Source organism: Capra hircus, chromosome 21 (assembly GCF_001704415.2).
Source record: "Capra hircus breed San Clemente chromosome 21, ASM170441v1, whole genome shotgun sequence".
In the NCBI taxonomy this organism is placed as follows: Eukaryota; Metazoa; Chordata; class Mammalia; order Artiodactyla; family Bovidae; genus Capra; species Capra hircus.
This window is the reverse complement of record NC_030828.1, coordinates 66,762,721-66,785,535: the sequence shown is the minus strand read 5'-3', so window position 1 is coordinate 66,785,535 and position 22,815 is coordinate 66,762,721. Positions and strand designations below refer to the sequence as shown.

Sequence of the window (22,815 nt, the reverse complement as noted above, 5' to 3'; positions counted from 1 at the left end):
GCGCAGGGGCGGGGGCCCAGGGCAGACCCCCGGCCCCACACCGGGAGGCACCCCCCATGTCACCTCCACCTGAGGCCCAGAGGATGTCAGCCACCGCCCAGGTGGGAGCCCCAGCATCACCGCACCCCTCACACGGGCCCCCAGCCCAGGTCCAGGGGCTCCGCCTGGGGAAGAGGGTGCTTCCAGGGGCTTCACGCCGCGAAGCAGGAGGGAGCATGTTGATGGAAACATCACAGCCACAGCCTTCCCACCCCATCTCTCCCCAGGGAGGTGCGGTGTGAATAAATGAATATCCTGGATCAAACCAGGTCACCTCGAGTCAGCTCCTGACTGCCTGGATAACTCACAGCACGAGGTGGCTGATCAGAAGGGAAGGCAGAGAGGCGGCGTGGGGACACCATGCTTTACAGACACTCACTGGAGTGGTTTAATGGACCCAGAGGAACTTCCATCAAACGTCTCCAGGCACAGTTAGAAGCTCCCCACAGACTCTCCCCTAGATGCTGCCTTTCAGATCAGGGATCAAGGCTGCTGTCTGCAGCTGCACTGCTGTCTGGCCACTAGAGCCCAGTGCTCTGGCCCAAGCGGGTTCTCCCAGGAGGGTCTGGAGGAGCAGCCAGGGGTCTCACCTCAAGACTCTGTGCCTCCTGGAACAAGCAATACCTCAGGACGGGCCAGGGAAGCTGCCTGGGGCTGAGACCCGGCCCCCAGGTCCAGCACCGAGAGCACTTTCAGGGCAGTGCCCTGGGGGAGACAGCGTCCCCAGGGAGAGGGGGGAGGAGGGGGAGCAGGCTACAGGACCACACAGGACCGCTGGCCAGGTTCACTGCCTGAACACCAAGGGTGGCGAGTCAGGCCCCCCGCCTGCCCAGCTTCCTGCTATCTCCACCGTCCGCTGAGCAGGCAGCCAGGCTCCGACATGAGGAGCAACGTCAGGTGCATGCATGACTAGGGGCCGGGCAGAGCTGCCTGCTGTCTGCCCTGGACCTGGCACGAACCTCCTGGGGCGGGCACACAGCCAGCAACCTCTCAGCCCGGAGCTGGGGCAGGGCAGAAAGGGTGCCCCGTCTCCCTCTGACACGGTCCCCCAGTCGACCGCTCGCTCTTTCTGAATCTGGAATTTCCTGCCGACAGAAAAGGAGTAAGCCTTATTCTATGAACCTGAGTGTTGATTCGATTCACTGCTATAACACACGTGAAAAGTTGCTGAAAGCATAGGCTTCTCAAAACGTAGACACAACTGTCACAAAATAAAGCCCGCATCCACAAAGCGCTCGATCACTTCTCCAAGCTTGACTCAGTTCAAACACATGATGAGAGACCTGAAGGGCTCTCCCCATTCACTGAAATGACCACACAGAACCTGCTTCTTTACTAAAGAGCAGTGATGAAATTCACAACCAACTCAGGCAATCAGCTAATGCTGTTAATGCACATTTACATGAGCTCCACACAAATTATGGAAACGTCCCTACAGATCTCATCTGGACACTTACCAAAATGCTCAAGAGGATCACGACTATCTTAAGGTGTTTATTACTTCAAAACAGACAACCCAGTTACCAAAGTTAACCTCAAAAGAGCCAAAGGAGTGAGCGTACGCTGCCTGAAGGGGACATACACAGACAAACCACTCACTCAGTCACCCTGTGCAGCTGGGGCCAGGGAACAAAGGGGTGTCCCTCAAGAAAAGCAGCGGGAAGAACCCAGGAAAAATACAAAATACAGGTAAGGGTTAGTTGGCTTAGAAGCGGAACAGACTTAATTAGCTGCAGAAAAATCTACAGGGACACTCACTTGATGAGTGTCAAATGTGATGTGATCTCAGGAAAGAAGGGGCTTCAAACGTGAAACAGGAGCCACCAGGTCACCAACAAAAGGCAGAGAGGCCCCAGTTACAAGCAGCAAAGCTGCTTTACACATTTAAATGGGAACCTGGACAGTACGTCAAAGAAGCATCCCCAGCCAATGCCAACACCTCCAGGTCTGCACCCGAGACACGAGGACGTCCACCTCACGAACACCCGCAGGTGACTGTCCTGAGGCACGCTGTTCACAACAGCCAGAAAGGCGACGTGGCACAAAGGTACCAGCAGGCTGAATGAACACTGCCTCAGACACACAGCACGTCCACACGGAGGCGTATGATTCAGCCACAAAAAGGAGCAGTCTGCCGACGCAGACCGCCATGCGGGCGAATCCTGAACACACGATGCTACGTGAAAGAAGCCAGACACAAAAGGCCACGTGCTGTGTGACTGAGGGCATACGAAAAGTCCACGACGGGCCACGGCCGCACAGCTCTGTGGGCACACCAAACCCCACTCAACTGGACGCTGGGAGCGGGCAAACCGCGCGGTGTGTGGCTACACAGTTGAGCGCACGGCCACGTGTCTGGCCGTTAGCCTCCCTCACTGAGGCTCAGCGCACCATCTAAAAGAAACCAAACAGGGAACACGCTATGAGTCTTCATTCTGCCCCCCCAAAACGCATTATTCTGGGGGTGCCCCTTCCAAATAGTAGTAAATAAGCTTCTCACTGTTTAGAACAAATCACAACTGTTTTTGGTAACTCCTTCTCCCCCACATCTCAGAGTTCAACAGTTTTGTAACAAGTAAATTGATCTGAGCTTTAATATAAAATAGAAATCACACCTACATGCAAATGTAGCACTTTTGAACACAACGGAGGATGCTCATTAGGGAAACTAGGCACCCACCACCATCACCAAAAAGTGCTCATTAGTTTTTTCTGCTATGAAATAAATATGAGCACTGGGGTTTTTAACATCCAGAAATATTTATAAGACTTCAAGTCAATACAGTCAAAGAAAATACTCGCACTAACTGAACATGAAACTCATAAAAACAAAAACAAGCTTCTGTAGAAAACAACAGATTGATAGAAAGACTATTTCCTCCACACCCAGCAAACAGCTCCCACTCACTCCCGTTGCTGTGTGTCCATCTCAACGTCCCCAACAACCCAACCAACAGAAGGCAACGTGCCATCTGAGCAATTCTGTCATTGGCTGAAACCGTCATTACGATAGTATGTGTTTCTGTTTTCCGCAGGAAGAGAATCATGTCTGCTCACAATTCACAATGAGTCAACCAGTGTGTAAGATATTTTACATAATGGGAAAATTTATCGCGACCCAAAAGTTCAGCGTGTTCTCATTAAGTTACCAGAAATTACAGATGTGAAGATTCTTCTGTTAACTTAACCAAAACCAAGAAAAGAAACTTACTCAGATACACACGCGTTTTCGGTTCGGTAGAGCTGATTTTTTTTTTTTTTTTAACGCTACTGTGTGCATTTCAAGTTACTCAGACTGGCAAATCCATGCTTTAAGTGCTGAATAGAGAAATTGCGCATGCTGACAACACAGGCAGCTTGGAACTGGTTTTGACGCTGCGTCACTTGCTACCTAAACAGCTAAGCAATGCCAAAACCTGGCAGAGGAGGCTTCAGGTTTTGTAAACACCCCTATGGTGAGGTGGTTTTTCCAGAATTATGATACCATCTCATGAGTGAATTAATGGAGCCTTCCCAGTGTGCCTCACTGCGGATGAAAACTTCTGTGGAAAATCTTATACGTAGTGTTGCAGACATTCAACATTTTCTCACATGGTGCGGTCACTGTTGTGTGTCTGTGTTTTTAACAATCCCAGGAGGAAAAAACACATAAGCAATCAAAACACACAACTTTTCTATCATGACCTTTTACAAAGCCCTCAGTCTTCTATGCCGCTCTAAAGGCTGCCCTGGGAAACTGATCCGCTCACACAAGCAGTACAGATGCAAGCACCGCAAACTGCACAACCCACCCACACGCACACCCTGAGAGGCCAAGTGCTTCCAGGTCCACAAGCATGATGCCTCTGCAGCAGGCACGGCATCGCCAGGTATTTTTATGTTACAGGCTAGTCCCCCCAGAAGGGTAACTACAAAACACGAGGAGGAGTCTCTTTAAAACGCTGTTAAGTGAATTACTTGCAAATACTGACCACAAAACTCTGGGTAATGCCAACATTAACCACTCATAAAACCCCAGAATGTGTCTTGAAACAAGATTTTACAATACAAACTCTGTTCTTAACTATCTTAAAATACATCGCACAAGACCGTTCTGACAAGCCTTTTTGAAAACTACAATGTCCCTTATAAAATCTAAAAGACTGAAAGTGTGTTTCTGATTCAGTGACATGGCTCATTACACCTTAAGTTCAGTGCCTTGGACAAAAATAATTCTAAATCTTTGGAAAGGCTAATCTTTAATACACATGTTCAGATGAGAGTTAATACAATCTACATAATTTATCAAAGACCACAGGAAACTGTCAGAAATAACACAAAGTGACATCTGCTTCAGGAATAAACTTTTGGACCCCGTATCCGTTTCAAATGCCTGAAATATACATTTTGAGGCATATTTCAGTCTTGACTCTTCATTTTCTAACAACAAAGGGCAGCCTTTCCTGCAGCCTGGCAATTAAACATTTTTTTTCAAAATGCACGCACCATACCAAAAAGCAGGTAAAGTTTTTTAAAGAGTTCCATTTACGTCAAAAACGCATCTTCAAAACAGTAAAGCAGAGCTATATTCATATTTTAAAAGTCAGAAAACACCTATTAAATCCACTCAATGCTGAAAAGTCAAAGCCATGGTTTTTCAGTGAGAATGTGAGAGCTGAACCGTCAAGAAGGCTGAGTGCTAAAGAACTGGCACTTTCAAACTGTGGTGCGGGAGAAGACTCTTGAGAGTCCCTTGGACAGCAAGGAGATCAAAACCAAGCCATCCTAAAGGAAATCAACACTGAATATTCATTGGAAGGACTGATGCTGAAGCTCTAATACTTTGGCTACCTGATGCAAAGAGCTGACTCACTGGAAAAGACCCTGATGCTGGCAAAGACTGAAGGCAGGAGAAGGGGACGACAGAGGTTGGGACGGCATCACCGACTCAATGGATATGAGCTTGAGCAAACTCCAGGAGACAGTGAAGGAAAGGGGAGTCTGGCGTGATACAGTCCACAGGGTTGCCGAGAGCTGGACGTAACTGAACTGAACAACAACAAGTGCTGAAAACTCTTGGCTCAAGAGGGCACAGAGTGAGGGCACAGACAGGCCAGCCTGGCGGAGGGCCTTCCCGTTCTCCTTCCGGCCCCAAGCTTAACTCGCAGCCATGGAGGGCACAGAGGTGAAAGGGTCTGAAATAGAAGACCCCCCCACACTGTGCAGCACCCCTGAGCCCCCGGCCAGGCTGCTGGGGGACCCAGGATGACGCAAGACAGCCCATGTCTACAGCCTGGCACCAACACGCCCTGCACTGCATCCAGCGCCCTGCAGCCAGCTCCCTGGGGACGCGCTTCTCCAAGCAAGGGAGGCCGGTGGGGACAGCAAACCCTGTGACCACCAGAGGTGCCCTCCCCAGGGTGCTCCTCCCAGCATATCACAGGAGGGCTGCGGCCGGCTCCCTTCTTTCCAGCACCAATGCCTAAAAATCAGACATGCACCCAAACTGGCCCACAATCTCTTATCTGGGTCCCGAAATCCCAGAAGCTCTGAAAACATGTTTATAACACGCCTTGGCACGGCATCCGCCCCACTCACCTGGACGGGTCACACCTGCTGCAAAGCTCTTACTGCCTGATGACAAGGTACTAGGACCTCCTACAGCATGTGGTCTATTCACACATTCCATCCTAAAACCTCAAAAATTCCAAAGTCCCAAACACCTTGGCCCCCAAGCCGTGAGGGGTCACTGAAGCTCTGGCTGCACAGTGACCCGAGCGCCCGTGGATGGCCAGGAGACGGCAGCGATCTGGACTCAAAGTCTGGGTTCACACATACGTTTGGTTCTTGTGTGCACTTTCTGGGCACACGCATGGCAGACCCCTTAGCAGAGGCTGGACACACCAACTGAACACGAGGCTGCAGTCCCTGCCTTCCTGGAGCTCAGAGCCCCAAGGGGAGACCAGGGAGGAAAGAGCGAGTCACACCTGGCAAACAGACACCAGTTGCGGTCAGGAGAGCGCGGCCACAGTGGAGACCCTGCAGAGGTGCAGAGGCACCTCGAGAGGCCGGGCAGGCCCTGCTCTGGAGCTCAAGAGGGCACGGAAGAAGGAGCAGGTCCCCAGGAGGTCGGGAGAACTGGGAAGCAAGGGCCCTGTGACCCAGTCATGCACATGAACGTCCCGTTACAGATCAAGCTCCAAGCCCCGGCCATCTCATCTGTCAACACAAAGCGGGAAGAGAAGGCCCCACAGGCTCCCGTCCCATCCCATTAAGTCAACCCGACTGTTCACAGCACTTTCTGCCGAGGAGGCGGCAGAACTGAAATGGCGGGAAGGGAAATTTTAGTCGCTCAGTCGTGTCCGACTCTTTGCGACTCCCATGAACCGTAGCCCACCAGGCTCCTCTGCCGGTGGAATTCTCCAAGCAAGAATACTGGAGTGGGTTGCCGTGCCCTTCTCCAGAGGACCTTCCGACCCAGGAACTGAACCCGCCTCTACTGCATTGCAGGCAGATTCTTAACTGTCTGAGCCACCATGGCGGGAGGGGATTTAATTATACTAAAACAGTATAGGAAGGAAAGAAAGCAGGCCACGCGATTAAGTCCCTTAAAAGGCTGGCTGGAAAAAAAAAAGGCTGGCTGATGCCTGCCCTCAGCTCCCTCAAACCACTCTGCCAGAATTAAAAGCCGCACAGTGCCGTTGTTAACCGTTTCGCAGAAACAGGAAAAAGGTTCACTAAAACGCCTCTGATGGGCGTGGCGCCGCAGGCCGCTTTCCTCCCCGTCCTCACCTGGGAGGGGGCGGAGCCCAGGGCGGCGCTCCGACCGACGCCCCGCGGCTTCCCCCACGCACAGCGAAGCGCCTGCCAAGCAACCATTAAGACGCACAGACAGGGAGATTTGGAGCAGCTGCAAAAGCTCTATTAAGCATAACAAAATGGGTAAGTGGATCTCAAACTCTTTAAGGTTAAATACTCACTTGGGTGAGATTTAACAACATAACAATAGAATACCATAATGAAGTGGCTTCTCAAACTTTTCCACCAAAATACACCCCAAGGCACCGGAGAAAGAACCCCGAGGGTAAGCATTTTGAAGTGAAGTCTGAGGTTTCATATTAAAAATTCATGCAAATTTTACATCTAACCCCACAGCAACTCCTACCATGCCCTTCCCCTCCTCGTCACTCTTAGCTTTCGGAAACACTGGCAATCTGAACTTTCCTCATCCTTCCCCAGGGGAATGGAAGGCCTGCTAGGCTACTCGCCTTCTCTCTGGAGCCCGTCAAGAAGCCCACCCTCCACGCTGATCCTGGACCTCAGCCCCTGAGTCTCAGCCTCTCTCCGGGACCACTCCCACCAGCATGGGGCCCCCAGCGATGGGGTGGAAGAGGCAGTCTAGCCCCAGCTCCCCACCTCCATCATGCTGTTCACTCACAGCAAACTTTTCAAGGAGCTGTCAATACACAGTCAATACACCCCATCCTCCCTTAAAATCCTGCACCTGCCACCCTACGGCAGCTGACTGACACCATTTGGGTAGAAGTCCTCAAAGACCTCCAGGTTCCCAAGTCCAGTGGGCGGCTCTCACTCAACCTGCCTGATGTCCAGTAGCTTTCCTGACTCCAGTCCCACCTCCTCTGTGACTTCCAGGCTGGTCCATCTCGTTACCAACTCAACATCTCCATGTGAGCCCCCTGCCCTCAGACCCACCTCCAGCAATTCCCGGCTCAGGAAAAAGGCCCCACACAAGTGCTCAGGTCATAAAAACTGGTCCTGCCTCACACGCCCCACACCAGGTACACCAGTAAAGACGGTCAGCTCCATCCAAGTATATTCCCAATCCGACTACACTTCTCCCCAAGCTCCAGCCCCACTGGCCTCCTTGCTGTTTCTAAAACACACATATTCCCACTGCAAGGTCTTTGAACTTTGACCCCTCTGCTTAAAACTGTTCCTCTCCCAGATCTTCACATGACTCCCTTCCCTGCTTCTGTTTTGGTCCCTATGTAACCGTGACCTGCTCAGAACGGCTTCCCGGATGCCCCTGCCACACGCCGGCCTACAGAAGCCTGCTTCTCCATCCTCTTCGGTCACTCTTCACCAGCCCGATACAGCTACTGGATGGCTGACTGTCCCTTTCCCCCATTAGAAGACCAGCTTCGAGGGGGCTAGAACCTAGACTCATACACCACTGTGTTCCCAACTCTTGGAACAGAAGCCAGCTCAAAGCGAAGGTGCTCAGTCAATGTTCACTGAATCTGTCTGCAGTCTTATTTTGAAAGATTATTTTTTGTTCATATGAAACATCACTCACTCACTCAACACTTTAAAACAAGAGTTTGCATGCCCCTGATTTGGCAGTTCAGCAAACACACTTCCAAAGTCCTCCTTATGAATTCAGACCTAGCTACATGATCAACTCTCACAACACTGTATAAAGTGGAGAAAACCGGAAATAGCCTAAGTGTTCAAACGACCAAGAACTGAAACAAGAAAGCTGACACAACCATGTAATCATGCAGCCCATCGAATAGGCTGCCCTTCTAGTTAAAAACGGTTCCATCTAACCTAGAGAAGAGAACCACGCGATCTTAAATCTACTAGTAGCTACACTGGAAAGGTTAAAAAGGTCAACTTCAGTAATATATATTATCTAACCCAATATAAAATTTGTTGTTTCAGTAAGTACTGAATATAAACAATTATTAATGAGCTCTTCTGTGGGTTTCCCCCACACTCTCTCTTTCCAGGCCACACTTCCAGCACACCTCAGTCTGGACTGGCCACATTTCACATGCTCACCGTGGCTCAGGGCTGCTGTGTCGGCCCAGGTTTAGACTAGGAAAAAGGAAGATGCTCAGGACTTCATAAGCGACACAGAGAAAGTTACATGTTGCAGAAACTGATCCTAAAATGCATGAGGGAATGCAAGGGACTCAGAACAGACAAAAGAATCTTGAAAAACAAGAACAAATTTGGAGGATTCATTATTCCCAATTTTAACACTTACTATGAAACAAGTAATCAAGACAGTATTGGCATAAGGACAGACATAAAGATCTACAGCAAAGAATTTAGAGTCCAGAAATAAGCCTTTGCATCTGTGGTCAATTAATTTTGACAGGGGTACCAAAACCATTTGAGGGGGGAAAGAACAGTTTTTACAACTAACAGACAAGTGGATGTCCAGCTGCAAAAGAATGAAGCTAGACCCCTACCTCACATCAAACACAAAAATTAACTCAAAATGGATCACAGGCTAAAGGTAAGAGCTAAAACTCTGAGAAGAAAACAGGAATAGACCTTGCTGATCTTGGATTAGGCAATGATTTGCTTAATCATAACCAAAAGCACGAACAACCAAAGAAAAAAAAACCAATAAACTAGATGTCATCAAGGTTAAAAAACAGCTGTGCATCAAAGGACACCATCGAGAAAGTGAGAAGGAAGACACCTTACAGAATGGAGAAAACAAGTTATAAACCACGTATCTGATACAGGAATTGTACTCAGATTACGTAAAGGACTCTCATACTCAAGGACAAAAAAGAAAACCCAACTTTAGAAATGGACAAAGAATATGAATAGACATTTTCCCAAGGAAGTTATCTAATCGGTCACTAAACACACATAAGGACTTAACATAACTAGTCATTAGACAGGTGCAAACCAAAACCAAAATGAGCTATCATTTCACGCCCACTAGAATGTATAGAATAGAAACGACAGACAGTAACAGTGTCTGGTGAAGAGGCGCAGAAAGCGGGGCTTGCGGACACTCCTGACGGGAATGGAAACTGTCCCAGCTGCTTGGAAAACCAGCCTTGCAGTCTTTCAGAATGTTACACACAGAGTTACCGTGTGATCCAGCTTTGTTTACAACAGATACAAAAACTTAGGTTCTCACAAAAACTTTTATAGGATTTTTCATAGCACCATTATTTATTATTATAAAAATAATAATTCTCCCCTAAAGGGGAAACAACCCAATGTCCATCAACATGATAAATGTATAAACAAATGTGGTCTATCCATACAATAGAATATTATTTGCCTACAAATATTAATTACTGTTACACGCTACAACATGGATGGACCTTGAAAAAATTACACTCCGTGAACGACACCAGGCGCAAAGGACCACATGCCGCTAAGTCGCTTCAGTTGTGTCCGACTCTGTGCGACCCCATAGACGGCAGCCCACCAGGCTCCCCCGTCCCTGGGATTCTCCAGGCAAGAACACTGGAGTGGTTGCCATTTCCTTCTCCAATGCATGAAAGTAAAAAGCAAAAGTGAAGTCGCTCAGTCGTGTCCGACTCTTCACGACCCCATGGATGGCAGCCCACCAGGCTCCTTCGTCCACGGGGTTTTCCAGGCAAGAATACTGGAGTGGGGTGCCATTGCCTTCTCCGAAAGGACCACATACTACATATCAAAATATTAACAGTGGGGAGGTGATGGGAAATATTTGCTTTTTCTAAGTATTCTACCATGACTACACTGGCTTTTTTCTTGAAACAAACAAAACACACACACACCCGCACACACTCACACCACTCTTTCAAGCATTAAAGTCCTGGTACGGGGGCAGTGTGGCTCCTGGAGCTCAGCAAAAGAGTGAAAGCAGAGGCTGGCCGTGCGGATGAACCCCTTCTGAAGTCCACAGGGATCCGTGTGTGTGCACTGTGAGCTCCAGCGGGGCTCATCTCCCAGACAAGGGGTCCTAACAGGGCACACTGAGCCACACAGCCCCACCAAGGGGATGGCTGCATCCCAAGACTGCGGCAGGTCTCTGGGACGTGGTGCAGAGGGGCGCCAATGGACAAGCCTCAGGGGGTGGGCTGGGGCCTTGCTCTCCCAGGACTCGATGTCAGGACTCCTCAGGGATGACCCTAGTGCAGACAAGACCTTTCTGAAGAGTGGTTCAAAAAAGCAACATTTACTTGGCTGGAATAGTATCTCTTTACAAAGTCAGCCCATCTGAGCAACTTTGGATGACGCCGAGAATCCAGATGTTAGAAGGAAGGCCTTCACCAGCTTCATACTCATACAGAGACCAGGGTTCTGATTGCTGCAAAAAACAGTCCACACGCCAATGGTTCCCCATCAGTGAGGGCTCAGAATCAGTCAGGAGTGCCCTTCCTTTGCTCAGAAGAGAAGACAGTCCGTCCCGGGGAATCCAGAATGTCTGTCCTCCTCAGGGCACCCCTTCTTCTTTTCACCTCTCAGAGAATACACACCTGGGTGGACTGACAGAGCGCACAAAACTGAAATCCTCATACAGAGGTTTAACGGTGGAAATACAATGATGGACTTCAGCAAGGATTCTTCCACCTTTCTAGAGACTTGTTCAATTTCCTCAGTCGTCGTGGTCGCTGAGACCTCGCTGCTGTCTGCTGCTGACCAGGAAACGCAAACAAGCGTGAAAAGCAGGACCAAGCTCCAGCAGGAACGCGGGACCCAAGAGCGCACTGAGCACCATCGAGTCAGAGGCCTATTCAGCAGTACGATCGCTTCTGAAGAACTCTTTTACAGTTTGAGAGCATGACTCAGAGGGGGGAAAAAGGACTATTATTTCAATGTCTCACAATTAAGTCTAATCATGACATCAACATTCTACTCAGGAGCTTCTGGGGGCTCACAGGTGACTTCAGTGTCGAGTTCAAGCTTGCTGGTATTTAGCTGTGCCCGCCTTAGTCCCCATGCCCAGGCTCTGCCCCACTCTGCGTGATTCCGGGCACCTGTGCTCCCCACCCCGGCTTCTCTCTCCCCTTTGGCCCTCCTGCAGCACCGCGCCCCTGCCACCTTAAAAAGCAAAATGTTATTTATCCTATAAAACGCCTGCTCAAATTTTAGTCTTTGTAAAGCACTTCCCGACCCTTAAACCAAGAGTCAGCAAACTCTACATTCTCTGTAAAGGACAGATAATAAATATTTTAGGCTTTGCAGGCCACTATTTTAGGCTGTCTCTGGCACATACTCTTCTTTGCTTATTTTTACAAACCATCTTTAAGCCTGTCGTTTCCCAACTGCGGTTCTCAGTGCCGGGACCCCCACGCCGCCCGGCCCGCCCCAGTTATTTATGCACACGCCCTCCACCACACCCTCAGCGCTGCCTCCCGTCTAGCAGCTCACAGTCCGCGAGCCTGCCGCTCCTCAGGGCCAAGAACAGCCTACTTCTATCACCCACTGCACTGTAAAATACTAACACATGGGAGGGCCTTTGTCCAGGAACCTTTTAAAACGATCCCTTTTGAACAGACTATGCTGAATTTTAAATTGCTTATTTAAGCATTTTCCATCACAAGTAGCTAAAGAACTTGTTTTTGGTACAAGAGATTTCTGCTGAGCTGCTTGAACACGTGAAGACTGCCTGGAGGTAGACGTGGCGAACCTCCTCGGGTTCATTTCAATGAGATGAACTTCGAAGCCAAACTGAGGTTCACCTTCAAAGATCGGCTTCTGTCCACACAGGTCTTTAAAATTCTATGCTGTGAAAGATTTTATTATAAAACCTAAAAATAATCCTCCTGTGGTATACACACTCTGCTTTCAGGAGATATGTAATCCTCAATCTTATCAACAAGCTCAGAACAATGCAAATTGAGACCAGGACTCGAATTCTTGTAGAAACGATCAGGTGTTAGAGGATGACTCTCTGCCTCATTAGGAAATTGGACCTTCAGCATCTCCAGCTTATTACTTCTTGTAAAATAGCTCTGTGTCTGGGGTCCACCTGCTAGACAGGCGCAGAAGCATCTCTGAGCAGCAAATCATTTTACATAACTTCTCTGCCATTTCCCTTCTCAGAGGCTGGGAATCCCTCTAGCTCCTGACTAGCTTGGGCCTTCTTTCGTACTCAGCTTTCCCCTTGGAAAGTTGTGAATTCTCCACCAGCAGCCTGTGGCAGAGGGGACAGGGCCAACTGGCCCCTTTGTGCCCACTTCCCACATCCTGCTTATCCGAAAACCCGAGGCAGTTACACACACCGTGACTCGGCTGTGAATGCCTGAAGCGGGCATTCTCTCTAACAAAACAAGCCTTCACTTCTTCAGCCCCAACTGGGGCCCAGCAGAGCATACACGGCGATAACCGGCCTTCCTTCTAGCAGCCATCTGCATGCTGGAGCAATTGGCACCAGCTTGCCGTTTCCTTTTTCTGGAGGAGGCAAGGCCTGCTAGCTCACCATGCTTTACTTCAAAAGCTAGCAACAGAGTTCATGCAGGGCCATCTCCCCGTGCTGTGTGAGAACGGTGGGATATAAGCCGGCTATAGGGACCAGAGGACCCCGGGGAGGTGTGGGCACCGCCACCCCGCACAGCACTACCGCAGCTGCTAATACTCCAAAGGAGGAGGAAAAAAACACCTAACAGAAAAATCCCCTCTGCAAAAACCCCAGCTCTGCGGGAGGAGGGTGGCTCCCGTGAGTCACCCACTCCTCCTCCCTGCGAACGCGCCAGGTGAGTGACTTCTCACCTGAACACTTCTGACTTGGAGGACTCAGGCTGCCAGGACTGGAATCCAGGCAGGGCGCGGGAGCACCGCGCGGGCCCTCCGAGGAGGACGCAGGCAGGGCAGGCGGAGTCCAGGGGAGGATGGCCACAGCCCGGCCAGGCAGGTTCGTACGGGAAGAGGTCCGAGGGATGCCAGACCGTCTGCACTCAGCCAAGAAGGACGGTTCAGCGCCTGGTGAGTAGGAAGCTGACTTTCTGGACAGCAGGGGGAAGCCAGGAGGGTTTCCAGGGAAGGGCAGGAGGCAGCCCAGGCTTCTAAACGACCTCTCTGCCCACCGTTGGGAGCAGGGCCCGAGTGACCCAGGGGGAGGCAGAACTAGCCAGGGGCCGCCAGTGTCAGCGAGAGGCCCGGCCCAGGAGGGGGCCCGGGACGTGGAGATGACCAGGATGTAGGCCCGAGCGCCTGCGAGGGGACGAGGGATCAAGGCCCACTCCCCAGTCTCCTGGCCGAGCAGCTGCTGGGAGGCGGGAAGGAGTCCAGAGTTCTCTCGAGGACCAGTTACGAGACAGCCAGGTGAAACCAGGCAGCCTCAGGTGTGCTTGGCCCCGCCCGCTCAGGGCACGCGGACAACATGCCCCTCCTCCTCGGCGGGTGCGGGCACCCGGCTCCTGGCTCCTCGAGGCGCCCTGCTCTTGGCCTACCCTCACCGCCCTTCACCCCACCAACCCTCTCTCCCCAGAACCCGCCTGTGGATGTCCCTCTCGGTCCTCACGGCCCAGGCCTCAGGACAAAGGGGAACTGCCTGCACTCAGAGGTACCTTGTACATGCCGAGGACCCAACCAATCTGTGAAATCAACCCTTGGGCTAGTCTAAAGCTCAAAGAGAGCTGCGGGTCAAGGACATGAATTGGGGAACTTGGGAACCACAGCAGGAAAATTCTTTTATTTTTCTAATGATAGCTACCAAAAAATTCCCATCCTGCTGACCAAAGTTTCAGTGTAAACTAGGGCATCGTGAAAGGGTTTATCCAGACTGACGTGAAGGACACCGGGCTTCTGTTCCGCTGCTGATTATAACACACCCTCCCCTTGGGCAGGACTGATACTCCAGGCCCTGGGAGCTGGAGAAGGCCCACAGCACCCTGCCCCATGCCCGCTGGGCAGCAGCACCCTCACCCCCTGGTGAATCTCCAGACACTGCCCAGTGTGCCCTGGGGACAAAACCGCAGTCCCCTCCCCCAGCTGAGAATGACTATCCAGCCTGAATAGTCTTTTCCGTATTATTGACATAACCAAGGAAACAGGGAAAAATTTCTACGTTTCAACCGCTCACTTAAAAACTGACCCAAATTACATCCTCTAGTGAAACTTCCCTTGTAGCCCAAACGGTAGAGGATCTGCCTGCAGTGCAGGAGACCTGGGTCTGATCCAAGAGTCACACTGCTGAGCAGCTAACACAGTGAAACTGAAAGCAAAACAGATACTTACACGCGAAAATCTTTGGAAGGGCTGCCCCCTGCTTCCTCTGAAGAGCTCATCACAAGCCTGTCCACTTCCCCAGGACGAAGGTTCCTGAGAAGAATGCCCACGTGCCCAAGGCCCTCTAGGCACACACCGGAACACGGCCCGGGGAGCTGTCTTCTCACGCGCACACAGTGGGTGGAAGCACATTAGTGTGCGCAGGTGGCTCCTCAGCGCCCTCCCTGAGTGTCAGCCCGGAGGGGGAGCCCCCAGACGGCTCGGGCAGTTCTCACTCCAGGCCCCGCGGCATGGGGACCCTCAAGGGGGCTGCGAGCACCCTGGAATCCACAAACCAAGGGCAGAGACAGCCTCTCACGGGCGTTCTCTCCCCCTGTCACTGCTTTCATGCTCACTGCTCTGTATAAAGGTTAGTTAAGTCTTACTTAAATCACCGGAGGCATTTGTAATATCAGATTCCCACATCAGTCTACCACAGAGTTTTGAGGTTTTAACTTTTCCCTCCCATCTTAAAAGAGCACTCAGACACAAAGCAAGCATCCAATGTGTTTCTCAACATGCCCCCTTAGGTGACTGGTGATGGTGGTACCCAGATCAAAATTTTTAGAAGCTCAAAACTGGTTGCCAATTACCTAAATTATATAAATCAAAAGACACCAAATATACATGGAGAACAAACACTCCCTTAAGGATCCAAAAAAAGAAAACTGAAGACAAGAAATGTAAGGATTAAAGAGACGTCAGTCTCAACACAGACTGCTCTGCCCAAGGGAGGTCAAGATCTTTCCTCTTGCCTGTTAGAGAGCAGGGGCAGGCAAGGGGGCCATGGGACCATGGGCACATTTTCTGGTCTGGAGGGTCAATTTTGATACACAGAAAGATATTTTAGAGGTGAGTAATATTAGAACATATATAGGTGAATGCAAAATTCATAGGAATTTCAGGAAAAAACAGACCACAAAAACCCCGTCTGGCAAACGCGCTGCCTCTCAGCCCTCTGAAGGGTACGCGTCCACGGTCCACTCTTCCAGCACTGGGGCCTCCCGGTGGGAAGGCTGGGACACGCTGATGCTCAATATCCGCCACTGTGAACCAAGAACAGCCCGCCTGTGTTCCCAGCCTGCGACGGTCACAGATCGGAAGCATCCTGATAAACACACCCGAGAACCCAAGGTTCTACATCTCAAGAGAAAAATGAGTGTGGGGCCGGAGTCAGGGGCGGGGGGGGGGGGCAGTGTTTATAAAGGCATAGACATTAACATACTACTATTTCTGCGCGTTTAGCCAATTTCACAGGGTCACCTCCTCCAAGTCAAGACTGATACTTGTGCACGTTCCTATGGTACACGCAACAGCCGGATGCCTCACAAACGACAGGACAGGCTGAGAGAGAGGAGACTGCCCGCAGCCTGGCTCCCAGGCCCATGCCCTTCGCCACCACGTGGCACTGCCCCAGGGGCCTCCCTGGGCACAGGCCACCAGGGGAGGCTCCATCATCCCAAAGCCCCCAGGTCTCTCATCCCCAACAAGAACCTCCCTCCTCTACAAAGGCTCCTCCTAACGCACCTTCTCCCCTTGGCTTGAAATCTGATTAAGCAGGTGCCTTAAAAAAAAAAAAAAAAACTGCCCATGTTTTCTATTTCCAGGACTAATTTCTAAGCCCTCTGCCAGCAGGGACCATGTTATACACACACTTTTACTCTCCTGGGACATACAGCCCAGATACATGTACAGAATAATGATGGATACGCAGCTGCAGATTCAATTTACTTCTGATTTGCAGAAAATATTGAATTACCTGAAGAATAAAGTCTGGCATACCAAATATAAAGGTGCTGGGAAAACAAAGGAACCAAATGGGGAAAGTGTAAACCCACAGACGGAGGAATTACAAGAGCACTAACAGCTGAGTCTGCAGGACGCCTGCTTGTGGCGGGGAGTGTTACACATGTACTCACACGTTAACATGATCTGTACTGACCACTATGACCACCTATATTAGAAGTCTCTGCAGCTCCACAAGCCCTTACCCCAAACTGAGGCCAGAGGTGTTTCAGAGTTCAGAATTCAGATGTGTTTTAGAGTTCAGAACTGTCTGGATTTTAGAAAGGAAATAGTGTATGTATTATGCATTACATAACACTCCCACTGGAGTCTGGGATGGCAGCCGTAAGAACACACACTCACTAACAGTCTGCAGTGAAACACAGGAATATTCATACCAAGAGGAATAACGATTATAAAAAGCATCACATCAGTTCAGGCCAGGTTTTGGCACCAAACCTGTGACAAAGCCAGCATGTTTTCAGAACTCTGCGGCTTCAGAACTGCGGCTGAGGCACCAGGGGCCACCATGCCGTCCCCAGCTCGGGACGGTCAAGGGGGCTCAAGTCCACTCGGCCCCAAAGCCTGCGCTTCGCCTGCGCGCCTGCTGAGGCGGCCCGGGACTCACAGGTGTGAGGCAGGCCTGTGACCCCGTCTTTCCAAGGGCCAGGAACCATCCTCTGGGGAGAGAGAAGCGAGCCTTCTGACTAAACCACAGGCTCAGCCCTGCTGGGGGCACAGCAGCATACCCCTCGGGGTCCTTTAAAGATGCTAGGGAAATCTGATGTGCGGGGCCTTGGAAGAGCTTGTGGCCCCTTCTAACAGTCTAATGCACAGCTGGGACTCAGAGTCGCTGGGAACGAAAGCCTCCAAGAAGGCAGCCTGCCGTCATCAGGAGAGCCACCGACGCGTCCCCACTGCCCATCGGAGGGGCCTGGGACGCTTCCAGGGACAACCAGGACACGTTATGAAGTTCTTCAGGGATGGATGGACAGTCCAGCCACACCAGGCTCTGTGGATTGGAAGTCTTCCCTCCCCCGAAACCAATGAGACCCCAGACACACCACAGTAGAGGCCGAGCAGCAGGAGGTTATGAGGAGAGAGAGACGCGCAGGCACTCCGGCTGCTGCGACGCCACGGGCACGAACTGGTGACCGGAGAGAAACCGCACACACCCGTCAAGCTGGACTTCGCGGTATGTCCCCTAGCCTCCGACTGACAGGGGCGTCGGCCTGCCTTTCCCGCCGCCAGGGAGGCCAGCGCCCGCCGAAGGCGCCCCTCACGAGGAGGCCCCTGAAGAGCCTCCGCCGCACGCGTCTGCCCCCCAAGGCCACCGCAAACCCAATTCCGTCTCCCAAACCCCAAGTGCGCAGTCACCTTCTGCACGCAGACCCAGGCCGCTCCCGACGGGACTCGGACTCACTCCAGCCTGCTCACCATCCGGCCGCCAGTGCTCTGGAGAGGCTCCTTTGGTCAAAGTCCTTGTAGAAACAAAGCAAGAATCCCATTCTGATCCCTAACTTACGGACCCATCCAGTCATTCACCCCCTTTTATTTCTGTTGCACAGCTTTTGGGGCCACACAAGACAGCACCAGGGCTGCCTCCTCAGTCTCAGAGAAGGGCGGCCATCACCTGTGTTTCAACAGGCCGGACAGCAGCTGCCCAGCGCGACCCCCGCACCAGCAACCCAGGAGGCCAAACCAGAGAGGTGACCCTCGAGTCTCAGGCGAGTGGATCTGCCGGGCGACTCTGCGGACCCGCCGGGGGCGTCACTACTCCCCCCCTCATCCCCGCTTCTCAAAGGCAAATGCTGGGGCGCCTGTCCCAACACTATGCCAGAAGCACACAACCCATCTGGGTTCACTGCTGCTGCTGCTGAGTCACTTCAGTCGTGTCCGACTCTTCGTGACCCCATGGACGGCAGCCCACCAGGCTCCACCGCCCCTGGGATTCTCCAGGCAAGAACACTGGAATGGGTTGCCATTTCCTTCTCCAGTGCGTGAAAGTGAAACGTGAAAGTGAAGTCGCTCAGTCGTGTCCGACTCTTCGTGACCCCATGGACGGCAGCCCACCAGGCTCCTCTGTCCATGGGATTTGCCAGGCAAGAGTACTGGAGTGGGGTGCCAGTGCCTTCTCCGCTGGGTTCACAGGTGGAGAGGAATTCTGCTCAAGATGGACCACACCTCCCATCTCACCCACATGTTATTTAGAGGATATCTATCAGACTGAACACAAAGTTCATTTAGGTTTTTCCATACCGTCTAACAACTTGAACAAACTTTGTGACAAATCCAATATGTGAGACCTTAGACTTTAGACTTCCGAGCTTAAGGTTTTTGTGGCTGTTGGGATGGAATGAATATATTTTACATGTCAGGAAACATGAATTTCGGGGTCCAGAAGAGAAGGCTATGGACTGAATTGTGCCCCCTCAAAATTGATATGTTGCAACTCTAACCCCTAAAGGAAAACTCCAATCCTAAAAGAAACTGATCCTCAATACTCATTGGAAGGATTGATGCTGAAGCTGAAGCTCTAATACTTTGGCCACCTGATGCGGAGAGCTGACTCAATGGAAAAGACCTTGATGCTGGGGAAGACTGAACGCAGGAGGAGAAGGGGGCACCGGAGGATGAGATGGTTGGATGGCATCACCGACTCGATGGACGTGAGTTTGAGCAAGCTCCGGGAGATGGTGAAGGACAGGGAGGCCTGGTGTGCTGCAGTCCGTGGGGTCACAGAGAGTCGGACACGACTAAGCAACTAAACAACAATTCTAACTCCTAGTGTGATAGCATTTGGAGATGGGCCTCTGGGAAACAATTCAGGGCCCAATAAGAGAAGATACCGGAGAGCCTGCTTCCTGTCTCCCCACCATGTAGGACACGCTGAAAAGGGGACACGCCTGCACTCCCGGAACAGAAACTTCACCTGGAGACTGAGCCAGCAGACAGCTTCACTGTGGACTTCCAGCCTCCAGAACCACGAGAAATAAGCTCCCGTTGCTTAATCCACACAACTTGTGATACTGTGTTAGGACAGCCTGAGCTAACACATGCCTCTTTCACAAAGTATAACGTCCCAGGTTGAAACGAGCAGTCTGAGTTTCTCAAGAACAAGAGTGTCTCAGTTATTTATACAAACATACACACACATACACTCACACACACACCCCTAGCATGTGACAGCGTGACTAGCCGTCATGAAGTGCTGCATGAAAGTTTGCCGACTCCAGAAAGTAAGCAGAGGGGGAACATACCTCAACATAATGAAGACCATATATGACAAAACCACAGTTAATACCATGCTCAATGGTGAAAGGCTGAGAGTACTTCCTCTAAGATCGGGAACAAAACGAGGATGCCCATTCTCACCACTTTTTTCAACAGAGTTTTGGAAGTCCTAGTGAAAGCAGTCAGAGAAGAAATAGAAATAAAAGGAATTCAAATTGGAAGAGAAGACGCAAAACTCACTCTTTGCAGATAACATGGTACTATAGATAGAGAATCCTAAAGATACCACCAAAAACCATCAGAGTTCATGAATGAATTCAGTATAGTTGCAGTATACAAAATCAATATGTATAAATCAACTTCATTTCTTACATACTAACAAGAAGAGAAATTAAGGAAACAACCCCATTTACCACGGCATCAAAAAGAATAAAATACCCGGGGGGGGGGGGGGAACCTACCTAAGGAGGCAAAAGGTCTGTACTATGACAACTGTCAGACACTGATGGAAGAAACTGAAGATGAACAAATAAGTGGAAAGATATACTGTGTTCTTAGAAGAGTGAATATGGTTAAAATGCCTATACTACTCGAAGCAATGTAGAGCCAACACAATCAAATTACCAATGGCATTTTTCACAGAACTAGAACCAACAAAAAAAAAAAAGAAAGAAAAAATTTTGAAAGACCCTGAATAGCCAAAGGCATCCTAAGAAAGAAAAAGGGAGCTGGAAGAATCAGCCTCCCTAACTTCAGATTATACTACAAAGCTACAATACTCAAAACAGTGCTGTACCAAAAGAAACACAGATCAGTGAGCCAGGACAGACACCCCAGAAATAAACCTGTGCACCTGCGGTCAATTAGTCTACAACAAAGGAGGGAAGGATGTACACTGGAGAAAAGACAGTCTCTTCAACAAGCAGTGCTGGGAAAACTAGACAGAAATGTGTAAAAGACTGAAATTAGAACATCCTCTAACATCACTTGCAAAAACAGACTCAAAACAGATTAAAGATCAGACTTTCCTGCGGGTCCTGTGGTTTAAAATCTGCCTGCCAGCGCAGGGACATGGGTTTGATCCCTGGTTCAAGAAGATCCCACACGCTGGGGGGCAGCCAGGCCCATGCCTCACAGCTACTGAGCCCGCACTCCAGAGCGCGTGTGCTGTGACAGCCAAGCCCGAACACTACCAACTACTGAAGCCCGTGTGCTCCGGGGCCCGTGCTCTGCAACAAGAAGCCACCACGAGAAACCTGGGCACCGCGCCGGGAGAGCACCTCCGCTCACTACAGCTGAAGAGAGCCCGTGCACAGCACAGACATAAATAAAATAAATTTAAAAAAAAAAAAAAAACAGGAAAAGTCTTTTAAAAATGGATTGAAGACCTAAACATAAGACCAGATACTATAAAACTCCTACAGGAAAACATAGACTGAACACTCTCGGACATAAATTGCGGCAATATCTTTTCAGATCCATCTCCTAGAGTAATGAAAATAAAACAAACCAAAACATGGGACCTAATTAAATTTAAAAGCTTTTGCACAGCAAAGGAAACCATAAACAAAACAAAAAGACAACCTACAGACTGGGAGAAAATATTTGCAAACAATGTGAGCAACAGGGATTAATTTCTAAAATATACAAATAGCTCAAACAACTCAATATAAAAAATAAAAATAACTCAATCTAAGAATGGGCAGAAGACCTAGACACTTCTCCACAGATATGCAGACGGCAAACAGGCACACGAAAAGCGCTCAACATCGCTAATTATTAGAGAAATGCAGACCAAGCCACGCATCGGTCAGAACGGCCATCACCAGAAAGAACAGAGGAAAAGGAACCCTCCTGCACTGCTAGTGGAAATGTAAATTGCTGCGGCCACTATGGAGAACAGTATGAAAACCGAAAGTGGCTCAGTCGTGTGCAACTCTTGCAACTCCATGGACTATATCATCCATGGAATTCTCCAGGCCAGAATACTGGAGTGTGTAGTCATAAAAAAAGGAATGAAATAATGCCATCTGCAGCAACAGGGATGGACCCAGGTATTATTACACTAAGCAAAGTAAGAAATACAGAGGAAAGACAAATGTCATATGATATCACTTATCTGCAGAATCTTAAAAAATACAGATTAACTTATTCACAAAACAGAAACAGACCAACAGACATAGAAAACAAATGTATGGTTTCCAAAGGGGAAAGGGTGAGAGAGGGTTACCACATAACACACCATTATACATGAGACAGACAAACAACAGAGGTCAGCACAGGGGACCATACTCAACATTTTATAATAACCTACGAGGGAAAATGTTTATGCATATATAAATAACCGAATCACTGCTATATACCTGAAACTAATACGTCATTGTAAACCAACTATACTTCAATAAAATTTCTCTTAAAAAGTTTGCTGAGCTAAATAAAATCTGGTCAACGTTCATATTTAACTGTTTTCCCTTATACTCTTCACACACACACAGCACTGAAATTGGCCGAGCACCCAGCAGATAAACACGTGCTCAAACAGTGAGTGTCTGCTGGACACCTCCTCTACTCTCTCCTGGGCCGAAACTTCCAGGCTCCTTTAGCCTTAAGTACCGTATTGCCTTTCTCTGGTGAACTCCTTTTTTAAGGCTTACTATTCCGTTATCACAATAACCACTCCGGTCACCACTATTCCTGTCTAGCACAAAAGAAAACAGAGGTTGCAAAGGGTAAACCTAAGTTGCTGGAGGCCACAAAGACTGTGGGTCTTGTGCACGGGTCCTGGCGCCTGCCACAATCTTG

General features: G+C 50.0%; 1 protein-coding gene across 2 annotated transcripts in view; it reads right to left on the bottom strand.

Annotated features, from left to right (window-relative positions):
• The window catches only part of TRAF3 (TNF receptor associated factor 3), a 115,645-nt gene that overhangs the window by 79,890 nt on the left and 12,940 nt on the right, over positions 1-22,815 (bottom strand). Inside the window, exon 1 of one of the 2 annotated variants that reach the window (XM_013973268.2) lies at positions 18,157-18,313. The exons of the other annotated variant lie outside the window; for it this stretch is intronic. The gene's annotated coding sequence lies outside the window, so the exon portion shown is untranslated. Of the gene's footprint in view, positions 1-18,156; positions 18,314-22,815 lie in introns of those variants that run through there. 2 annotated transcript variants of the gene reach the window in all.